Source organism: Ixodes scapularis, unplaced genomic scaffold, assembly GCF_016920785.2.
Source record: "Ixodes scapularis isolate PalLabHiFi unplaced genomic scaffold, ASM1692078v2 PGA_scaffold12__126_contigs__length_90152505, whole genome shotgun sequence".
In the NCBI taxonomy this organism is placed as follows: Eukaryota; Metazoa; Arthropoda; class Arachnida; order Ixodida; family Ixodidae; genus Ixodes; species Ixodes scapularis.
The window spans coordinates 40,218,513-40,237,822 of NW_024609838.1; the positions used below are offsets into that span (position 1 = coordinate 40,218,513).

At 46.1% G+C, this 19,310-nt stretch overlaps 5 non-coding genes across 5 annotated transcripts; 2 read left to right on the plus strand and 3 right to left on the minus strand.

Moving 5' to 3' along the window:
• Window positions 1-1,423: 1,423 nt before the first annotated feature.
• Trnaa-ugc lies at window positions 1,424-1,495 on the plus strand. The gene has a single exon. It is a non-coding gene; the product is annotated as a tRNA-Ala (tRNA).
• A 256-nt stretch (window positions 1,496-1,751) lies between these two features.
• Trnaa-ugc lies at window positions 1,752-1,823 on the minus strand. The gene has a single exon. It is a non-coding gene; the product is annotated as a tRNA-Ala (tRNA).
• Window positions 1,824-12,971: 11,148 nt separating this feature from the next.
• Window positions 12,972-13,043, plus strand: Trnaa-ugc. Its single transcript has one exon. It is a non-coding gene; the product is annotated as a tRNA-Ala (tRNA).
• A 2,999-nt stretch (window positions 13,044-16,042) lies between these two features.
• Trnaa-ugc lies at window positions 16,043-16,114 on the minus strand. The gene has a single exon. It is a non-coding gene; the product is annotated as a tRNA-Ala (tRNA).
• Window positions 16,115-18,937: 2,823 nt separating this feature from the next.
• On the minus strand, window positions 18,938-19,009 carry Trnaa-cgc. The gene has a single exon. It is a non-coding gene; the product is annotated as a tRNA-Ala (tRNA).
• Window positions 19,010-19,310: the final 301 nt, after the last annotated feature.

Sequence of the window (19,310 nt, forward strand, 5' to 3'; positions counted from 1 at the left end):
GTGAAGTTCGGATCTTGTCTTACGCGGACGACGTGGCCGTTTTTTGTTCGGATAAAGAGAGTGTTAAAAAAGCCGTAGAGTTAACTGTGACGTTTTGTGAAAACACGTGTAGCTCTGTCAACTGGCAGAAGTGTCTGGGTTTCTGGCACGGCGACTGGCCCTCCACGCCTCCGGTTTTTGAGCGCATTGAATGGTCTGTCACGCCGGTGCGCTATCTCGGCGTACCGTTAGAGTACTACCGCTCCAGCGATCAGTTTTGGCGCGAGGAAACGGAAACTTTGCGTGCAAGGACTGAGAAGTGGAGAGGAAGTGCCATGTCTATTTTTGCTCGCGCAACTATCTGTAACACCTTTTTAGCAGCAAAGCTGTGGTACGTACTACAGGTGATACATTGTTCGCGAATTAACATACAGCGTATGCATCGGGTTTTTGCTGTTTTTGTCTGGAGTTCTTCCTGGGAAAGAATGTGTCGAACCAATATTTTTCGTCGGGTGAAAGACGGAGGGCTAGGCCTCACACACATGTTCATAAGACAACTGGTCAACAGATTTCTTTTTCTTCGTGACCAGAAAGACCCTTTTCTTAGGACTGTTATTCAGTTAAGGCTATACAATGTTTTGCCAGAGTTTGTAGTTGCGTCGTGTGATGATTGTTTTTCTGGTGCATACGGCTATTTTAAGGAAGTCATCGGTGCGTACCGCTTTTTAGCGACGCGTTTCTCTTTGGATTATCTCGCTGAGGTTTCGCGTAAACGTTTGTCAAGAGATTTGATTGATTTGTTATTTCCTGTCCCGTTGTACCGGTCCAGATACAGTGCAGGCCCGGGACTAGACGTTTTAAAAAGAGTTAAAAAGATGGTAGTTCCCGCGAACGTGAAAACTTTCTTCTTTAAGTTGCACACTGAAACCCTGCCCGTTAAAACATGGCTTATCGCTAAAGGCGTACCAACAGCATGGTCAGAGCACTGCGTCCTCTGTAAGCAGCCCGAGACAATAGAACACGTATTTATCGACTGCTGGGACGCGGTGTTCTTTTGGGATGTTCTGCAGAGAACGCTAAAAAAGGACTTACCCCTATCGCCTCACGGCATCCGATACCTGTCTGTAGATGGAAAGGGCACGGTGCCTTATGATCTTATAATGCTTTTAGGCCTGCACAGTATCTGGCAGTGTCGTCTTGCGGTGCGTCATACCGATATCAACGTCCGCCCAGTGCACAAGTACTTTGTAGAAACGGTGTGTCACTTGCAGGAAGTGATGAAAATGCAACAACCGTTACCTGAGTGGTTGCCCGTTCTTGAAGAGCTGGCGACCATTAAGGATTTTTAATTTTCGTTTCTATTATCGGCCAGGGTGGCTCTTTTAGCCCTTCATTGATGTCATTTTCTGTGTTGTAAAATTCAGGAAATAAAGAAAAAAAAATAAAAGGTGTAGCTCAGTGGTAGAGCGTTCGCTTTGCATGTGAAAGGCCCCGGGTTCGATCCCCGGCACCTCCACTTTTTTGCCGGGTCATTTCTTTGGCCACATACCTCTGCCCACAGGTTTGTTTTTTGGTGAAATTCATAGGGTCACTTTGTGAGTATATGAATGTTAAAATCCGGAGAGTGTTTCCGGATTTTAACTCCGACAAATGCCGAAGTGTGGAGAGCGGAAAACTTTTAAACAAGGGAAATTTGATAACACCGAACAGATTATACAAAAATAACTTTGAAACCCTAGATACGTGACCAAAAACACGACCCGGCAAAAAAGTGGAGGTGCCGGGGATTGAACCCGGGGCCTTTCACATGCAAAGCGAACGCTCTACCACTGAGCTACACCCCCAGCGATCTCCGGTAGAAGGGATCTCGCAAACTTTCCTCGATCCTGGAAATTGATGTTGAACTTTGAGTTTCGACTGATCTTGAGAAATTTCGAACTCTTGGCAAAATCAACTAAGGTTGACTTCATAAGGAAATAAACTTGCGCACAAAAAAGTGGGCCAAAAAAGGGACACGTGCGACAGACTGCCTGTATGTCGTTTGTGCCCTCTTCTTTAGGCTTTTTTTTTTCCCGTTTTATTTAATCGTGAATTACTACCAACTAACTTAGCTTTCAACCCTGCTGGAAGCTCGTATTGTTGAACAGTGTCGCCCGACTTCAAGAAATATAAAATCTTTGAGAAAATAATTATTTACAAAATAACCAATGGAATACTTACCGACGTTTACACAATACTATAAAGCCGGCTTTTAATGTCCTTGTTAGTTCGAGAAAATGCTTGACCACTTTTCCGCGAGGTGGTGTCACCAGCTCGCTTGAACATGCGCAGCTGCTTCAATCAAAGTTTCGTCGAATTTCAGACTGAACAGTCGACTTGTTGTCCTTTCATTACCGCAGTCGAGACCAAAAATCGAGGACGTCGTCTCTTTATTAGTAGAGACTGTCTAGTAATAAAGGTTGAGGTGCGAACTGCATGGTCAACCTTGCAGCTTCGTTTAAGTGTTCCGTTTGAAGCAATGTGATTCTTTTTTAAAGCAAGAATGAGTTCGTTTTGGTTTTCTCTTTGTTAGTCAAGACTGTCTCGAGGTTGCGAAGTGCTGGGTTTGCAGCTTTGTTGGCGCGTCACGTTTAAAAAAGGCATTGTGTTTTCAACGTGAAATGTGTTCTTTGGCAAGTTGCTTCGGATTTCGTGAAGTCGTTGCCTGTGACGTCACATGGCTTCATGTCACGTGACCTATGCAAAAAAATCTGTTTCCCCGCTATATTTAGCGGGAAAATTGAAGTCACGTGAAGCGGTCACGTGACCTGTACGCAAATTCAGTTATCGCTCAATTTAACGAGGAAGTTGACGTCACGTGACCTCTACACCAATTCAGTTTCCCCGCCAAATTTAGCGGGAAAAATGACGTCACGTGACCTCCACGCAAATTCAGTTTCCCCGCTATATTTAGCGAGAAAAATGACGTCACGTGGTCTCAACACAAATATGAAGTCCCACGACTTTATGCCACGTGACACAAATTCAGTTTCTTCTCTAAATTTAGTGGGAAAATTAATGTCGCGTGATTTACACGTAAACTCAGCTTTCCCGCTACCGGTCATTCCCTATAGACCATTCCATTTAGCGCTCTCTGGGCTGCACCATTTTGTTCGACAGCTGCGCCCTCTCCATACATCCGGGAAATTCAGCGGGTTCGGCGGGGTAAAACGAGAGTGAGGGCACGCGCCCGACTCCGCTAGCGGACGACAAAACGGGAGGTTGCCATTCTCCATCTTTGGGCTGTATCGGCGGGCTGTACGGAACATCGAACTCTCGCTCGTGGCTGCCGTTGTGAAGTGGTTCGCGTTCTTAGAACAGTTATGGCTACTCCAAAATCAGCCTAGAGCTCTCTGTTCTACTTCGGTAAATGATCAACTGACATATCTTTTTTCCGCTACTTAAATAGCATTTGAGTCAGCCGGCAGTACTACCCTCAACTACTGCGTGTATTGCGGCAGGAGAGCACGTTTTTATTTATTATTTCAGACATCCACTCATGGTCGCTAAAGGCCTACACCAGTACGAACTTTGTATAGTAAAAAAGGTACAGCCACCGCATTTACTTTTCGCCGGAGAGACCGGCCAGTCTGACAAAGTTATCCCTATTTTTTTTTTTTTTTTTTGTTATTTGCACGCAGGTAACAGCGCAATTGGACTCTGTTAGCCTTTTATATCTAGCATAGTAATACACGATAACTGGCTTACCAAAATCTGCGCATCTGCGCTTGAAATTCCCAAAATGACGCGATTTTAAACAGAGTTTGTACGCCAGCCGGATGCTAGGTACTGCCCACTCGGCGGAGCAGACGACACGCGGGCGAGAGGGAGGGCATTTTTTTCTCTTTTTACCCTCTCTGCTATGACCCTAATGGAACGGTCGAAACTCCGGAGGGTCCGTTTCGGACTGTTTTGGAGGAATCCGAAACTTTTTGCACGAAGTTTCAGTTTTTTTTTAAGGTTCATCAGTCTCGTCGATACCTAGCCAACATGGCGTTGTTCCGTTTGGTTTTGTACGGGGCGTTGCAGGTGTTTGTTTTTGATCAGTTTTTGGATTATCTTTTGCGTTATAGCAATAAATACCAGGTTGCCCGCGGTGTGGGCATACCTCGGCAAACCTCACTCATGAGGGCCATCACTCACCCTCACTCACCCTCACTCACCCTCACTCACCCTCATCTTCACAGGTGAGGTGAGGGTGAGTGAGTTTCTGAACCAGGAAAATTCATGAGTATGAGGGTGAGTGAGGGCCGTGAGGGCCGTGAGGGCTGTGAGCGCGGTGAGGGCCGTGAGTGCGAGAGGGCCGTGAGGGGTATGAGGGCCATGAGTGCGTGAGGGGCGTGAGGGCGGTGAGTGGCGTGAGGGCCATGAGTGCGTGAGGGCGGTGAGGGCCGTGAGTTCGTGAGGGCCGTGAGAGCATCGAGGGGTATGAGGGCCATGAGTGCGTGAGGGGCGTGAGGGCGGTGAGTGGCGTGAGGGCCATGAGTGCGTGAGTGGTGTGAGGGCGGTGAGGGATGTGAGGGCCATGAGTGCGTGAGGGCAGTGAGTGGCATGAGAGGCATGAGGGGCGTGAGGGCCGTGAGGGCGGTGAGTGCATGAGGGGTGTGAGGGCCATGAGTGCGTGAGGGGCGTGAGGGCGGTGAGTGCGTGAGGTCCCCTTCAGACGGAGCATCTTTCTCAGCAATTTTGGTGTTCATGGCGGGTTGTTCTTTAGCTTTCCCTAGATCGACATGAATTGCTGAGATGGGGTCCGGCTCGAAATAATCAAGCAACTCGGAGCAATTCGAAGACGTTTGAAGCGGCTGCATCCAATCAGGGACGCAAAATTTTCACGTGATACCTCGTGCCGGAGATGATGACACCGAAAGGCTTGGTTCTGGTTTAAAATCGATCGTTTTTGGAAATAAACTGTTTCAGAAAAGTACATTAGTATTCTCAACGAGATTTAAATGCGTAAAACACGTTTATAACGTGTAATTATGTCTAAATAGTGCAAGCAAAGTAAAAGTTTATGATGATGATGGCAAATTACAGCAATAGCTTGCGTGTGATCACGGGCGGCCCGTGTTGCTGGTGTTGCGACGTCAAGTTTCTGGGCGAAATTGCCCCATCTGAAGCTGGCCTGAGTGGCGCGAGGGCCATGAGTGCGTGAGGGCTGTGAGGGCCGCGAGGGCGATGAGTGCGCGAGGTGTGTGAGGGTGGTGAGTGGCGTAAGGGCCATGAGTGCGTGAGGGCGGTGAGTGCGTGAGGGCGGTGAGTGCGTGAGGGCGGTGAGTGCGTGAGGGCCATGACTGGGTGAGGGGCGTGAGGGCGGTGAGTGGCGTGAGGGCGGTGAGTGGCGTGAGGGCTATGAGTGCGAGAGGGCCGTGAGGGCGGTGAGGGGCGTGAGGGCCATAAGTGAGTGAGGGCGGTGAGTGGCGTGAGGGCAATGAGTGTGTCAGGGGCGTGATGGCCGTGAGGGCGGTGAGTGCGTGAGGGGCGTGAGGGCCATGAGTGTGTGAGGGGCGTGAAGGCCGTGAGGCTCAGTGAGGGTGAGTGAAGGGCTGAAGGTGAGTGTGACTGTGAGGATGAGGGTGAGTGAGGGGCTGAAGGTGAGTGTAGCTGTGAGGGTGAGGGTGAGTGAGGGGACTAGGTGAGTGTGGCTGTGAGGGTGAGGGTGAGTGAGGGCGACCTAAAATGCCGACCTCTGGGTGTGGGTAGGATCTTCGTAGGTCCTACGATCTCATGATGAGGCCCTGAGGCTTGCAGGCGCGTCGAGCCATCGATGGTGTGTCCAAGTGTCAGAGCTCTGGGTGCAATGCGTAGGCCTCCCGAACATTTCGGTCGCGAATCACGGTTGACTGATCGGTGATTTCATTTCCACTCAGGAAACACGCAGCCAGTGGTCTTCAGCGGAGCATTTTGGGTGAAAGGCGCCTAACTGTGACACACGAGCAATAAACGTCTTGGGGTAAGCAATGGATCGGTATAATCCTAAAGAACTAGTTATAAGTCCTATAGCCACAACAGCAGATAGTGACGGGTAATGAAGCAAACCTCGTTAATCTGTACTGTGCAAATAACCTTAGTTTCGCGAAGGTCTGTCGCCGCCATTTGCTTGCAACCTATGCTGCTTTGAAATGTAGTCGCTTGGTGCGTCCCCTTGCAAACGTACGGAAGTACCCACGGTTATGGTGCACTTATCAAGTTCGTTGGAACCAACTGTACCTAGATCTATAATGTTTATTTCTTATAACCATGATACACGTGTACATTACACGACGTTTCGATTTTCATATTCTCGATTGCATAACACAGGTGTCTGAGATCTTCCGAAACATTCACTTCTATATGGCACCTGCGTTGTGTCAACGTAAATCGCAACGTTCCCGGCGCTTGGAACGAACACCACGCACGTCGTTTAGCTAATGATACAATGAAAAGGAGCACTGGGATTTGTGACAATCGATTTCACTATACTTGCATGCGTTGTTTTGATCACGTGACGATAGAATTCGATAGAAGCAGCTGCGCAGCATGCCCGTAAGTTAAAATCGAGTTGGTGGCACCACCTCGCGGAAAAGGGGAGCAGCATTTTCTCGAACTAACAAGGGTCTTAAAAGAATGTTTGATAGTCTTGTGTAAACGTTGGTAAATATTCCATGGCTATTTTGTAAATAGTTATTTAAAGTACATCTAAAAGGTACTTCACGTAAAGTACAAATAGAATGAGACGTGATGTACTTTAAGTAAAGTATTAAGTACACTGGGTGCTACGTACTTGAAGTAAAGTATTATAAATACAATGTACTTTTTAAAGTAAAGTAAAATTATTATAACACAATCGTTCATGATGCCCTTTTATTCCCCTATACAGCGATTTTTTAACTGGTATGCATTGCCCAGGGGTACTGGGTGCATGACCTATTTTCAAGAAAAACATCGGCGATTATTTGATAAAGTCAATTGGCCCCAGACTAGTTATTTTCAGGAATGGAGCCAACTTCAGACGTCCTTCTTCTGAATTTGGCGCCCCTTGCACTGGATTGTTGCACTCAAGGGGGCTAAATGTACAAGGAGAGAACATGACGTCAGCGTTGTAACTTCCGCAAGCAATCTTCTCATAGAAGAGTGTCCTCTCCTTAATGCTAAAAACAGTGAGTCTCCAAGCTTTCTCGTAAAAATTATTCATAGTTTGACACCTGAGATTGAGGTGCGAAAAAATTAAGGAGCTTTCAAATGGAAGAAGGACAAAAGAGAATGTCTCAAATCATTGTGACGTTCTCCTCTGTTGTCTTTTATTTCGACTTTAAAATTAATTTTTTTCCGCACCACAGTCTCAGGTGCTACATTTTGATTAATTTTGCTCTCCTAATATTTTAAACCTCCTGGCTTGCGCTGACCGACGGAGAAGTAGTGAGAGTTCAAAAAGCTACGGGAAAGCCGCTACCAGAACAAAGGGAGCGATGCGTCGTCTGCTCACGTTTTTGGCAAGAGTAGAATATCCCTCCCAGTTTTCTTCGGACTTGACAAAGCATCATTTTGTAATACAAATTTAACAAAACCAAATTTGGGGAATGTACTTTGAAGTCGGGAATCGTACTTTCCTCGGAAAGTACCAGAAAAAAAATCCTTTAACTAAAATACAAGTACATACTGAGAGAATGCACTTCAAGTAAAGTGCATGTTTCATAAACCTACTTGAAGTAGTACTTTAAGTACAATGTTCTTAAAGTACTTCCCAACACTGATTTTTTTCTCAAAGATTTTGTATTTTTTGAAGACGGGCGACAACTGTTCAACAGGTCAAACTTCCAGCAGGGTTCAAATCTGGGTTAGTTGGTAGTGGCTCACAATAGAATAAAGAACGCAAAAAAAAAAAGCAGGCCAAATAAGAGGATGCAAACGACAAAAAGACAATCTGCCGCACGTGCCATCTTTTTTTTTTTTTGTCCTGTTTTTTGCGCGCTATTTATTTCCTCATGAAGTCGACTTTCGTCGAATTTCCCAGGAGGCAAAATCAAAATCAGTCGAATCCCGATGTTCTACATTAATTTCCAGGATAGAGGAAAGTTTACGGTATCCCTCCTGCCGAGGATCGCTGGGGGTGTAGCTCAGTGGTCATTCTTCTTCCGGCCGCCGTAGCGAAAGGACGCAGAATCATGAGCTCCGCAGGAGCGGTGATAACGGCCCCCGCCGGCCGCGGTGACTCTGCTTTTTCCGGTGACGAAGAATACCGGATTGCTCTACCCCAGCTGCCTTCAGGAGAAGCGATGAAGCGTGCCGTCGTGCTACACGCGGACATGACATCTCGTCCGTATCGGCTCGAGGACTTCCGTAGACCACTCGGCGATGCAGGTGTCCTCGGGGAAGTGGCCAGGATCGGGGCTTTCCAAATGTCCCATGTCTGGCTGCTCGACCTGAGGACTGATGCGGCTAAGCAGAGGCTTCTCGGGGCCGGGCAACTCGTTGTCAAGGGCCGCAAGTGCCTCATCGTGGACCCGTACAGGCAGGAGCTACGGGTAAAGCTGCATTGGGTGTCGTTCGGCGTCACGAACGACGCCATCCATCGGGCCTTCGCCGACTACGGAGAGGTGAAGGAAGTGGCGCACGAGCGCTGGAAGGTGCCGGGGTTCGACGGCGTCGAGTCAACCACTCGTGTCGTGCGCCTTGTTCTCCGGGAGGGTGTCAGCTTAGACCGTCTACCGCACCAGCTTCGGCTCGGCGGCGGCATGGTGCTCGTCGTTGTGCCTGGGCGGGCCCCCCTCTGCCTCCGGTGCCGCATGACGGGCCATATCCGACGTGACTGCCGGGCCCCCAGGTGCACAGAGTGCCGTGCCTTCGGGCACGAGAGGGCCGACTGCGTCCGCTCCTACGCCCGTGCTGCCGGTCGAAGGGCGTACGACGACAACACTGACGACCTCATGGACGAGGACGAGGCGGAGAAAGCGGCTGCACCCGCCGGAACCACAACCGAGCAGCCGAAGGAGGTGGACGACTCGACCGACATCGTCCCTACAGTGGGGAACACCCTGTCACTGCAGCAACCGTCGAACACTCCTCCTGCCCCTCCGCAGGCAGTTGAGCCTCAGTCAACTGCGGCCTCGTCCCCTCCGCAAGCAGCTGGGACCCAGTCGGCCGCACCGCCTGGGAGAACCCAGGCGGGCGCGGCTCAGGCTCCTGAGGGAGGACCCACCAAGGAAGAGGTGGACACCGAGCCTGGCTCTGCTAAGCGCCCGCGTGAGGACTTCCCAGCGCCCTCCAAGGACGGACGGCAGCGACAACAAGAGAAGAAATGGAAGGTGGTGGAGGGCTGGAAAGGCTCGGACAGCCAGCCGCCGTCTTCGTCACCGATGGACTGCGACAAACTGGTTCAGTAAGCCACAGTGCGAGCGTACTGCCCCGTGCGACGATGATCTTGAAAGGTAAGCGCCGCGCGCTTGGTCTGGCCCTTCTATAGCTCATGATCTCTATCGAAAGGCCTGTACGACTTGCGACCCTCAACGTGCGAGGGCTCGCGGACCGTCGAAAGCAGAGGCAACTGTACCGCCTAGTCGTAGACCACGACCTCGATATTGTTGCACTACAAGAGACCAAGGTCGAGGGAGAGGACCAGACTGAGCGCATGGTGCGGCCTTTTACGGCCCGCTACAATGTTTGCGTCAGCCGAGCCGTAGGGACGTCCGCGGGGTGTGTCATTTTGGTTCGCCAGTGCCTAGGGGCAGTAGTCGAGGCCGTTACGGCTTGTGAGTCGGGGCGCCTCGTGGTTTGCGATTTTTCCTTTTCGTCGAGTGAATGGCGCATCATCTGTTTGTACGCGCCTACCAGAGTTGGGGAAAGAAGAGCCTTTTTTGAAGTCGTTCAGTACTATTGTAACTGTCCGCGACTTGTTATCCTGCTTGGGGACTTTAATTGTGTGTGCTCGGCAAGCGACAAGACAAGCTCTACACCACTCATAGACGCGAGTACTGAATGTTTAAAAGATTTAAGTAACGAGTTTGGATTGGAGGACGTTGGCGACTGTATCCGTAATGGTCAAGTTCTAAAATTTACCCACTTTCAAGGGCTCAGTCACGCCCGTCTAGACAGAGTGTATGTGCCTTTGGATTTAGTTCCCCTGTGTCAAGATTATCATGTGAGTCCAGTGTCCTTTAGCGACCATTGTCTGGTTCAGTTTTCCCTACGAAGTAAAAATGATTCTAAAAAACTATTTAATTGGGAATTATGGAAATTAAACGCAAAATTGTTACAAGATGAAATTTTCATGCGACGAGTTCAGGCAGCGATAGAACGAATGACAGACGGGGACAAATCAGTTGGGCATGGGCCAAAATGGGAAATATTTAAACAGAACATAAAGATAATGGCCATAGAAAGAGCTAGCGTCATTAAAAACGAAGAAAAGAAAATGGAAAAGGCAATGCGCTCGAACTTGCTGACGCTAGTAAAAGAAGAATGCCGATCGCCGGGTGTCTTTAAGGACGATATTTTATTTTTGAAAGAAAAACTCGAGCTGTTAGATAGAGACCGATATCGCGGCGCGCTTGTGCGAGCTAGAGCCGACAGGCTGATAGCGGGCGAGTTGCCTACAAAGCGAGCTCTAGGCATGGAAAAGAAGTACGCCCGTCGTAATGAGATTGCGGAAATAGAACATGATGGGGTCGTCACAAGCGACGGCGCCGAAATCGAAAGGGCCTTTTTTGATTATTACAGCGCATTATTTTCTTCCAATCCTGTCAATCTAGAAGGTTTTAAAAGCGATTTTTTGGCATTCATGCCGAGGCTCGGAGACGAAACAAAATCAATTTTAGAAGGACCCATTACATATGAGGAAGTTAAGACGGCAATTGAAGCTTTGAACCCCGGCAAGTCCCCTGGACCGGACGGGCTCAGTGCGGCGTTTTATAAATCGCTCAAGAATACGCTGGCTCCTGTTTTAGTGGATGTTTTTAACGAGACTTTCGATGCAAAGACTTTTCCGCCTTCTTTCCTAACGGCTCATACCGTCTTAATTCCTAAGACAGAAGATGTCACTAAACTTAGGCAGGTCACATCCTATCGGCCCATCAGTCTGACCAACGTGGACTACAAAATCCTCATGAAAATTTTAGCAAGAAGGTTGCAAAGTGTAATAACCGAACTAGTTGGTCCTCACCAAACATGTGGGATAAAGGGAAGAACAATTTTTACAAATACGCACACAGCGAGGTGTGTCCTCGAGTGTTGCGATGCCATGCATAGTCGCCTTGCCATGCTTCAGGTGGATCTTGAGAAAGCTTTTGATCGGGTACCACATGACGTCCTTTTGGCCGTCCTTGATCATGTAAATGTAGGATCTGTTATACGGGAAGGAGTTAAAATGGCGTACAGTGGTAGTACGACTAGCCTAATAGTAAATAAGTCGGTCGGAAAGCGTATTCAGGTGCAGCGTTCAGTGCGCCAAGGATGTCCTTTATCCCCTCTCCTTTTTTGTATATACATAGAATCATTTTGTTTAAGTATTATTAGAAATAGTAGAATAAGTGGATTTAAGCTACATTCATCCGAAGTGCGCGTTTTGGCCTACGCGGATGATATTGCCTTGTTTTGTTCAAACGAAGAAAGCATTGTTGAAGCAGTTAATATAATCAAGCGGTTCTGTAACGTCAGTGGGAGCGCAGTAAACTGGGACAAGTGTATAGGTTTTTGGCACGGGGAGTGGTTTTCAACGCCGAGCGTCTTCGAGAATATAAAATGGGTGTGCACTCCAGTAAAGTATTTAGGTGTGCCCCTGGAGTACTACCGCGATAGTGAGCCGTACTGGAGCAGACAGGTATTGGAGCTCCGTGACAAAGCGGAAAAGTGGAAGGGGAGCGGGCTTTCTATTTTTGCACGTGCCACAGTTTGCAATTTGTTTCTTGTGAGCAAGCTGTGGTTCGTGTTGCAAGTGTTACACTGCTCTCGGGTGAATGTACAGAAATTGCACCGCGTTTTCGCAGTATTTATTTGGGGCTCCTCTTGGGAGAAAATGAGCAGAATTAATCTTTTTCGTCGTGTGCGCGAGGGTGGACTAAGCTTGTCGCACTTGTTTCTACGTCAGGTAGTAAATCGTTTTATATTTTTTCGCGATACAAGTGATCCGTTTTTGCGAACCGTATGCCAAGTAAGGCTAGGTCGGGCTCTGCCAGAGTTTATAGTATCTTCGTCAAGTGAGCCAGGCGGCATACATGGGTATTTCAAAGAGCTAGTGGCGTCATGCCGATTCTTAGCAGCCCGTTTTTCTCTGGACTATTTGAGCGAAGTGACACGCAAAAGATTGTATAAAGATGTTTGTGATGTGGTTTTCCCTGCGCCTATGTACAGAGTTTTGTTTTCCTCGGGAAGAGGCCTGGACGTCTTAAAAAGGGTGAAAAGAATGCAAGTGCCTCCTGGCGTCAAGACTTTTTTCTTTAAGTTGCACACCGGTACTCTGCCAGTAAAGACCTGGATGGAGGAGAAGGGCCTGTTCGTTCCCTGGGGGGTCCACTGTTTTGTCTGTAAAAAGCCGGAGACAGTTGAACACGTGTTCCTGGAGTGCTGGGACGGTGTCTTCTTGTGGGACGTCCTTCAACGCACCCTGAAAAAGGAGTTACCGCTAGATCCACACGGGATCAGGTACCTGTCGGTAGAAAACGAGGGCGGTGTACCGTACGATCTGGTAATGTTATTATGTTTGCATGGCATCTGGAGATCTCGGATGGCAGTGCGCCATGCTGACAAAGATGCGCGTGAGGCAAAGGAGTACTTTCGGGAAAATATTATTTCATTTGTCGAAGTTTGCAAGGTCCAGCAATATGTCCCCGAGTGGCTGCCGCATATTGAACGGCTCCTGACGATGGAAAAGTTTTAACCGTACAAAGATAGCCAAAGGCTGACTGGCTTTTTTTTTTATATTTACGTTGTATTAGTGTGTCGTGTCTGTGCTTGTGCTTTTGTCCGGCAATAAAGAAAAAAAAAAAGGTGTAGCTCAGTGGTAGAGCGTTCGCTTTGCATGTGAAAGGCCCCGGGTTCAACCCCCGGCACCTCCACTTTTTGCTGGGTCATTCCTTTGGCCACATCTGCCCATAGGTTTATTTTTTGGTGAAATTCATTGGGCCACTTTGTGAGTTTATCAATGTTCAAATCCGGAGGGTGTTTTCGAAGTTATTTTTGCATAACTTCACCTGGGAGAAGTTGTTTCCACAGTTTGGCCTTTATCGGAGTTTAATCGTGATATATTCCCAACTCTCCAAGATTAGGAATGTAAACATATTATAGCCGCACAAAACGGAATAAAAGTAAGAGTAAACCATTTTAAGTGTGAAACAGACACTTAGGAACTACAAGAACGACATTCATAGGACCCTTGAGGAAAAAGTCTATAGTCGGTGAAAGATTAAAAGTGGAAGCTTGTCCCGCCTTTTTCCACTTTAGCAGAAAAGACGGTGGGGCGGAGGTCGCCTGCCCTGCAGCCTTTAACCTGTCGCCGATTATGAGCGAGGGAGCGCTGTGCTCCCTTTCGACACACACAAAAAAAAGTTGCGGACAACGGATTTCTTCTTAGAAAGCTTTGCTTTTTCTTTCATTGTATTTAAAAACAGATCTCAATCGTTTTCTTTTTTTTTCAGTTTTCACCGAATTTGATAAAACCGGCTCAGGGGTTAATTTTCGGCGTTTATCGGTATTTACCAAAGACATAGAATCTTAATTGGGACCTCACGTGATTTTAAGTTTCTTTTGTCCCAACCTTTGTCCCAACGGTGAGCTCTTCACAACCATCGTCACGCAGTACCCACGCACTGCTCGTTCTTCCAGTATCCAATGAAAATGTTCAAAGGAGCAGCAACAAACACATTGCCCAGTGTCTTTGAATCCATCACCGCAAGGCCTGATATGTTAAAAGAATCACAAAAGCAACGAAAAAAAAATTGTTTAGTGTAATTATTTTTTACTATCACAAGGCCTGATTTTTTTTTTCTTCAAATGTTTAAAGAAGCAGCAACAAAAACCTTATTCATTGTGTTTGAATTTATTTTATTTATTGATGCGAAAGAATGAACTGTCACACAAAGCGAACCGGCATTACCAGCTTTTGAAGCCGCGTGCCAAACGACACCTTGATTCCCTGTCCCATGGAGCGAAGCCTGCAATCTGCAACGTAGTTCTTCCAAAAAACGCCACGCCACAAAAAAGCCCCCTCTATGGCGCAGCGGGCCGGCCTCAGAGCCAGCAGAGCCCGCCCGGGCAGACTCCGAAGAGGCCACACGGCCGAGCTCAGCGCGGCGCGCAGCTGGTAGGAATACGATACGTATACGAATGCTTTCGCATTCCGATACGTTAGCAGTCTTCAGTGTATTTTTGTTTCTTGATTTATTTATTTATTTATTTTACAATACTATCAGCCCCACAGCGGGAACTATGGCAGGAGTGAGCACTTAGAAAAACAAACAAAACTTCAAGAACATCTGCATTAAAATTCTAACAAGCACACTCAGAACACCATAAATACTTCTTTACATACCGCTATAGATATACACTCATTTTAATCATTTTAATATATTTTAAAACTAGACGACCAAAAAATAATGCTTAGGTATAAAACAGTGATGCATGAATTACCTCATTCTATTTCCTACATATGAAGACTTATTTCAAATTCCCAAATTCCTATAACACTACTGTCTGGCAACGCAATCAAATACCTTCTTGTTCGGGGTAAATAAAAAAATTTAACACATTTTTTTATTATTTGGTAGAGTGTTTATTTTGCTTAATTCGAGAAGTATGAGGTCGAATGAATTTGTGTTTATCCATTAAAAGTGTTTCCTCTAAAAACTATGTAAAACTTTTCAACTGTTTGCTCCTGCGCCTGTTTTCCAGCGTGGTGATACCTGCCTTGGTATAAAGTTCTGTGGGTGAATTATACCTACGGTACTTGGAAAAAATTAAACGAAAAGTTTCCATGCTCATTTTTTTTTTCGTAGAGTCCTTAACTTTCCTACCATATTCTAGCATTTCGTCGTTTACCCTGAGACTGTTTTTTTTTTTTTTTTTGAAGAGCAGAAGTAACAGAAAAAACAGACAGGTTTCAACTGTTTTTTGAAGAGCAGAAGTAACAGAAAAAACAGACAGGTCTCAACTGTTTTTTCTGTTACTTCTGCTCTTCAAAAAAAAAAAAAACAGTCTCAGGGTAAACGACGAAATGGTTGACTTCCACCAGCTAGCCTGTACTTTGACTCTTTTCTCAATATTCTAGCGTCGATTTTACTTACCTTTCAAACGCTAACTGTTTGGTTTTTGCGGTTCCCATTTTTAGCGGTTTTGGCTATATTATTAGCGTGCGTGTACCACCGTAGATCACTTGTTATTGTAGCACCCAAATACTTGAATTAGGCCAATCAGGTGAGAGGTGTTTCCTCGAAATTGTAAGTATGCACCGCAGGAACTTTCTTGTGTGTGACTGACATGCAAACCGTCTTTTTCTGGTTTAACGACATCTGCCGCTAGGCATGATCTGTCCAAAATATCCCAGAAGCTGCAACAAAAAACTTGCCTAGTGTGCTAGTATCCAAAGGAGCAGCAAAAGCAACGTTGTCCAGAGTGCTTGAATCTATTATACTACCACAAGGCCTGATCTTTTTCGAATGTCATAAGAGGAGTCCTTGTTCAGAGTGCTTGAATTGATTACCGTAAGAGCTGACCTGTTCAAATATTCCTAGGAAAGCAACGAAAACCTTGCCCAGTATGATTATATTTTTAACAGCGAGGCCTGATTTACGTGTGTAGTGTTAGGTTCTTGTAGTAAGTGTCTATTTCAGAGTAAAAATTGTTAATTCTTACTTTTATTGCATTTTGTGCGGACATCATATTTTTACACTCCAAATCTTGGAGAGTTGGGAATATATCACGATTAAACTCCGACAAATGCCGAAGTGTGGAGAGTGGAAAATTTTTAAACAAGGGTAATTTGATAACATCGAACAGATTAGACAAAAATAACTTCGAAACCCTAGATATGTGACCAAAAAAACGACCCGGAAAAAAAGACTGGAGGTGCCGGGGATTGAACCCGGGGCCTTTCACATGCAAAGCGAACGCTCTACCACTGAGCTACACCCCCCACGATTCTCGGCAGAAGGGATCTCGCAAACTTTCCTCGATCTTGGAGATTGATGTCGAACTTTGAGGTTCGATTGATCTTGAGAACTTTCGAACTCTTGGCAAAATCAACGAAGGTCGACTTCATAAGGAAATAAACTTGCGCACAAAAAACTCGTCCGAAAAAGAGGACACGTGCGACAGACTGCCTGTCTGTCGTTTGTGTCCTCTTCTTTAGGCTTTTTTTTCGCGTTTTACTTAATCGAGAATTACTACCAACTAACCCAGCTTTCAACCCGGCTAGAAGCTCGTCTTGTTGAACAGTGTCGCCCGACTTCAAGAACAATAATTTGAGAAAATAATTATTTACAAAATAACCATGGAATATTTACTAACGTTTACACAATACTATAAAGCCGGCTTTTAATGGCCTTGTTAGTTCGAGAAAATTCTTCACCACTTTTCCGCAAGGTGGTGTCACCAGCTCGCTTTAACATGCGCAGCTGCTTCAATCAAATTTTCGTCGAATTTCAGACTGAAAAGTCGACTTCTTGTTTTTTTCATTACCGCAGTAGAGACAAAAAATCGAGGACGTTGTCTCTTTATTAGTAGAGACTGTCTAGTAATAAAGGTTGAGGTACGAATGCATGGTCAACCTTGCGGGTTTGCTTAAGCGTTGCGTTTGAAGCAATGTGATTCTTTTTTTAAGCATGAATGAGTTCGTTTTGGTTTTCTCTTTGTTAGTCAAGACAGTCTAGTAGATGTCGAGGTTGCGAAGTGCTGGGTTTGCAGCTTTGTTGGCGCGTCACGTTTAAAAAAGGCATTGTGTTTTCAGCGTCAAATGTGTTCTTTGGCAAGTTGCTTCGGATTTCGTGAAGTCGTTGCCTGTGACGTCACATGGCTTCATGTCACGTGACCTATGCAATAAATCAGTTTCCCCGCTATATTTAGCAGAAAAATTGACGTCACGTGAAACGGCCACGTGACCAATAGGCAAATTCAGTTTCCCCACTAGAATCAGCGGGAAAAATGACGTCACGTAGTCTCAACACAAATATTAAGTCCGACGACTTTATGTCACATGACACAAATTCAGTTTCTTTTCTAAATTTAGCGGGAAAATTAATGTCACGTGACTTACACGTAAACTCAGCTTTCCCGCTACCGATCATTCCCTATAATCTGTAGACACTAGTGATGGGGCGAAACTCCGGAGGGTCGGTTTCGGACTGTTTTGGAGGAATCCGAAACTTTTTAGACGAAGTTTCGGTCGCTGTGAAGGTAATTCAGTTTTATCGCTATCTAGCCAACATGGCGTTGTTCCTTTTGGTTTTATCTTTGTGGGCGTTTTATATGTTTGTTTACGATCAGTTTTTGGGATTATCTTTTGCGTTATAGAAGTATATACCAGGTTGCCAGCGGTGTGTGTGGGATCTTCGTAGGTCTTAAGATCCCATGATGAGGCCCTGAGGCTTGCAGGCGCGTTGACCCATTAAGTGCGTGTCCAAGTGCCGGAGCTCTGTATGCCACTGCAGTGTGTAGGCCTCCCGAACATTTTGACGCAAAGTAGACATTGCCAAATGTCTACTTTGCGTTTTAGTTGAAATATTAACAGGAGAACAGAAAATCCTTCCCCAGCTGTAGCTCCGTCACGAGACGGAGGTCTTGACAAAGAGATACGGACGCGTGATTCTATCTCGAAGCTTGCGCTCCTCGTTGCCCCATATTCCGATCGTGTAGCGTCCCATACGACAAGCAAATGGCATAAAAACTTCTTCCCTTTTAAAGGTACTTGTGCACTCGAGCCACCGTCATAAGTAAATATGGGTTCTACAACCTCACACAACGGCCGATTGATGACTCTCGACATCGCTCGAGTGACTTCTTGAAGTCTTTCGCAAAGTCAAAACAAAATACAAAAGATGTAGTATAAAAAAAAATCACAGACGAAGAGCCACATAGAGCATTAACGGCAGAAGCAAGCCAGAAGCGCAGCATAACGGAGGGCACTTGTGAAAACCGACAGCGCGTTACATAACCGAAGGCGTCGTCGTAGTGCCTGTAGACACTCGAATCTCAGATACACACGAAAGAACGATTGGGTATCCTGAGACCCTTGCGGTTTCAACTTTGACGGCGGCGGCGGCGACGCGACGACAGTCGGCCTTGGGTCATTGGGCGGTAGTTTCGTTTCTTTCGTTCTAGATAACATATGCAAACTTGCAACACCCAGCCTCAGAAATAAATTAAAGCTATGTCTAACTTTGTTATGAAAACGCTAACTAAAACGTAAACGCGCGAATTAAAAAAAATATATATATATATATTTCGTAACATTTTGAATACAGTACCACGACTACTACGACGTTCGAATAGCCGGCTGTTCGAAATCAAAGAAATCGAAGACCGGGGAAAAGCCCAACTTGCAGAACAGGATCGCCTCATACTTCTAGCGTTGATGACTTCACGCCCCTAAGCACTGTGGCCTTTGATGGTTTTGCCTCTAACCTTCCCTCTCCTTCCTCCCTCCCCATTGTCCCTCCCCTTTCCTTCAGCACCCTTCCTCCCCCTTTCCTATTGCCTGCCTTCCTTCTTCTTGGTTTCTCCGAAATTGATAAAAAATATAGGCTTTTCACTCCCAAAACGACTATTGTTCCGAACAATTGAAGCAATCACTCCTAAAAGTTTCATTTCGTGCATAAAATAAATTCCGTACATTTGAAATAAATCGCTGCCAACTTTCTTTTTCTTTATTGTTTCCTTATTTTCTTTTTTTTTTTAATAACGTAGGGGCATTGTTTGCGCCCATCCTGTTGCGCACTGTCAACAGGCAAAAAACAAAAACTGGAGGTGCCGGGGTTTGAACCCGGGGCCTTTCACATGCGAAGCGAACGCTCTACCACTGAGCTACACCCCCGACGTGCAGTTCCGCTGAGGACTGAGTTCGTCGCGATAACGAATATCAAGTTTGAGACCTGTTTGTTTTTCTGTTACTTCTGCTCTTCAAAAAAAAACCCAGTCTCAGGGTAAACGACGAAATGGTTGACTTCCACCAGCTAGCCTGTACTTTGACTCTTGTCTCGTTAATCATAAATATGAAAGACTTGGCTGTTTTCGAAATCAAAGGACACCACACACCAATCGTACGCTTTGAACAATAATAATAAAAATAATAAATAATAATATTAAATAATAATAAATAATAATATTAAATAATA